Source organism: Tamandua tetradactyla, chromosome 3 (assembly GCF_023851605.1).
Source record: "Tamandua tetradactyla isolate mTamTet1 chromosome 3, mTamTet1.pri, whole genome shotgun sequence".
In the NCBI taxonomy this organism is placed as follows: Eukaryota; Metazoa; Chordata; class Mammalia; order Pilosa; family Myrmecophagidae; genus Tamandua; species Tamandua tetradactyla.
Window position 1 is genome coordinate 3,954,045 of NC_135329.1, and position 4,158 is coordinate 3,958,202.

Sequence of the window (4,158 nt, forward strand, 5' to 3'; positions counted from 1 at the left end):
CCTAGAATGAGCTGGGACTCAGCGTCAAGGGATTGAGAAAATCTTCTCAACTGAAAGGGGTAAGAGAGAAATGAGACAAAATAAAGTGTCAGTGGCTGAGAGATTTCAGGTAGAGTCAAGAGGCTATCCTGGAGGTTATTCTTATGCATTTTACAGAAATCCCTTTTCAGTTTATGGTGTATGTGAGTGGCTAAAGTCTCAAACAGAAGTTGGAGTTTTAAAATATGAATGACCATCTATTTTCAACACCCTTGCAACATTGACATTCCTTTGCTCTTCCTCATTGTGCAGCGGTTTTGACTACGTCTTATGCTCCTGGCTTTTCTGTCTCCAGCCCACACTTCTCTGAGCCTACTATACCTTGCTCCTTAGGTGCTTCTCAGACCCCTCAGTATCTTCACGCACAAATCTTCATCATCTTGTCCCCTAAGTCCACCCCTTCTCTGTGTTGATGGAGTCACTACTCCTCTGTCGGTCATAAAAGAACCCAGGAAATCACCCTCGGTTCCTCCTTCTTCACTGCCAGTGCCACTCGGCTGCCAGCTCTTGTCTAGTTTGCCTCTGGACGTTTATGGAGACCTCATCATCACTCTTCCGGGTTATTGTAGTTGCCTTTTCAATGGCCTCTCTGTGTCCATTCTCTCCACAGCAATCTCATTCTCTCCATCCAAAATGAGACTCGTTTTGTTTTGTTTAAAACACAAATCTGATCTCATCACTCTTCTGCTTGAACTTTTTCATTGTTTCTCATTGCATACCCAAACCTGGTTGCAATTAAATCCTTCTGCCTGAAATAATCTCCTTCCCTTCTCCCCCTTTAGTTTCTCTTTGCACAATCTGATCCTTTATAATCCAGGCTTGGTTCAGGCAATAGCTCCACTGGGAAGCTGTCTCTGTTCTCCCAGGCTGGGTTACAGAATCTTCCCTAGAGCTTGCTTTGATTATTAGACTTGTCCTTTTGTTTCAAAACTAGCTGCTTTCTTTAAGACTCTGAACTTTCCAGGGAAAGGTTTATGCCTTCTTTTGCTCCACTTTCCCAATATTTAATGTAGTGTCTGCCATATAATATGGTCTCTATAAATATTTGATGAGTAAGCGAATAATTTGTCAAAATTCTTCTAAAGCAGCAGTTCTCAAGCTTTTTGGTTTCAGAAGCCCTTTCCAAACTTATAAATTATTGAGGAATCCGAAGTTTTTTCTATATGTGGGTTATATTTATCATCATTTCTCTATTAGAAATTAAAACAGAAAAATTTAAAATATTTATTAATTTACTTACAAATATACGATCGAAAACAAATTACACATTAGAAAAATAGCATATTTTTATGAAAAAAAGTTCTATTTTCTAAAACAGTAAGTGAGAAGAGGGGCGTTCTTTAACGTTTTTGAAGATCCCTTTAAAATATGGCTTAATAGAAGACTGCTCTGTTCTCATATCTCCTTTTACATTCAAACTGTTGAAATACAGTTTTTTTGTGTTGAAGTAGATGAAAATCCAGCCTCACACAGACATACGAGTATTTTAGTAGCCTTTCTGGGTAATTGTTGATATTCTTCTATGATTCTATACCAAATTGCAAACTGATGGGGTTTCTTAACAGTTAATTTCAATGTGGAATTTAAAGCCATATTAAGGAATTTTTTTTTTTACGATTTAACTTGTTTTAATGTTTTTTCGCAAACGGTGAAAAATACTAAAACACAGACAGGGAATAATAATGTTGTGACCTACATTATAAATATGGAATTCTAAATTTAAAGCACCTCCTGGTTTGGAAAAGAAATCTGGTAGTCAGTGCAGCTCTACGGGGTCTCTGTGTGTAGGAGGCCAGTCTCTGCCTTCCCAGCAGTGCTTGATCTCGTCACTTCCAGGTCCTCCTCCTGGTTCCATTCTTCCAGGTCCCCCATGGCCACCTTGTCTTCCTCCACCAAGGCGACCTCAGTCCATGCCCTGGTCACCACAGGAGCCACCTCTGTCTCCAACAGGGCCACCGCTGAGCATTCTAGCAGGACCTCCACGTCCATGAGACCGCTTCTTCCTCCCCACATGCCACCATGGCCACCTCTGCCACGGGGTGGAAATGGTGGCAGGAGGAAGCCTTCAGCCTTGGGAGTCCTATGCTCATTGCATTCTGTCCTCCAGGTGAAGTTCTGGTTTCCACATCTCAGACGGGGGCACTGCCCGTCTCCAGCTCGGTGTTGGACATTTCCTCTTCCAGATGGGCTCCCTTAGCATCCCCAGGGCCCTCCTAGGGGGAGGCCTCATCTGTCTCTCCATGGCTTCTCAGGCGAGAGGACCTCCTGGTCCTGACCTCCATGGCATGTGGGCGGCCTCTCTCTGCCCTCGCGGAGTGCCATACCATCTCGCATGCTATTCATTGGAGGCTTCTTCCTTGTGAGAGAGACTTCCAGTTTGCTCCCTTGAAAATCTTTCCCATTAACCACTCTGCAGCAGCCTTGGTTGTCGGTGGATCTTTCTGTGATGCTGCGGCATCACCTTTGGGCTTTCCTGTTTCCTTATCCGGGTAGGTGTGCATCATGGGTCGCCCAGTTCTCTTGTTCTTTTTCACAACCCCAGGTGCGCCAGGTCATCTAGAGTCATGTGGTCATTTCGTCCTTGCACACAATGGCAGTGTGGTTGGAGTCCTCACCTGGACCTGCAGGCGGGTCAAGATCAAGACCTGGTCCTCCATCCATATGTCCACTGGTCTCACCGAAGCCACCTTGCTCTCTGGTGCCCATTCCACTGCAACCTCCTCCCCGCCCACCTCTGCTCATGCCTCCACCATCAAATCCCCTCTTCCCCTGCCCCAGTTGTTAGGACCACTCATGCTCCGGTTCTCTCCTGGCCCAGAACAGCCTCCAGACTCCTGCCCACAAACATGCATGCTAGTGAGGTGGTCCTGTCAGAATGAGCTCTGCTGCCCAGAGCTGCTGCTCGGATGGCTATACTGACTTGGGGTCTGGCTGTCGGATCCAGTTTGGGGGAAAACCAGTGGGAGGCTGCTGCCTATACCTGCTGTGTTGACCATAGCTATTCTGCTGTCCATAGCTGCTCCACTGCCCATAGGTGTTCTGCTGAGAGTAACTGCTTGGATCATAAATAGTCGGTTGTATAGAAGAATAGCTGGTAGGAGGATAGGATGGAGGTGCGGGGCTGGCTGCTCGGGGTAGCTCCCAGGTTCCTAAGGATAACTGTGGTCACTCTGTCTGCATCCAAGGCTGGGCTGGCTGAAACCCCCTGTGCTAGACTGAGGTTGACCAATCTCAACAGGCTTGCTGCCATCCTGCAGTCTTGCAGGTGCAGTGGCTGCTGGCTGCTGCCTGGCAATTGGGTGAGCAGGTTGAGCCACATGAGGACTGAGCTACACAGGAGGCCCAGGTGGTGGTGACCGCGGCAGGGTGGTGTCGTAAGCACCAGTGCCGTAGCCCTGGACAGGCTGGCTGTGAGCCTGGGGGCAGTCAGAGGAGTGAAGCCAGTGAGAAGCTGTCCATAAGACAACGTATAGGTGGTCTGCCCATCGGGGGCCGTGGCCTGAGCCTGGGTGTAGCTGACATCCATGGGCTGTCCATAAGTTCCTTAACTTTGTGCCCATATGCCTGGGTGATCTGTGTGTATCCTCGAGTGGGCTGGGCGGGGTAAGCGCTGCAGCCCTGCTGGGCTGCAACCTGGCTGGAGGTACTATAATTAGTGGATGCCATTTTCTCTCCTTCCTCTTTGTCCTCAACATCCGTCTCCCCTTCACCTTCCCTCTAAAAACCATATTAATGAAAAAGAAATTTTTTTTGGCATGGGCAGGCACTGGGAATTGAACCCAGGTCTCTGGCACAAGCGGGCGAGAATTCTGCCACTAAACCACCATCACACTGCCCCATATTAGTGAATTTTTATACTCTGTCACATTAAAATCCATTGGTCTATCTTGCCTTCCAAATAGAATTTTTACACATGTGTCATTTTGTAACATACTACATCATCATTTTGAAAACGTTGGTTCACTGAGTTATGCAGATCTTTCAAATTTGACTGAGACATTTCATTACAGAATATAAAAATCAAGTTCATCAGTACCACCACCCACCTCATCAGAAGAGTGTTAAAGCATTGGAAAGCAGTCAAGTTCAGACTGGTAGGTACAAGTTTTGCAAATTGCT

At 46.7% G+C, this 4,158-nt stretch overlaps 1 pseudogene; it reads right to left on the minus strand.

Moving 5' to 3' along the window:
* Positions 1-1,795: 1,795 nt before the first annotated feature.
* On the minus strand, positions 1,796-3,705 carry LOC143675483 (RNA-binding protein EWS pseudogene; annotated as a pseudogene).
* Between the last annotated feature and the right edge of the window lie 453 nt (positions 3,706-4,158).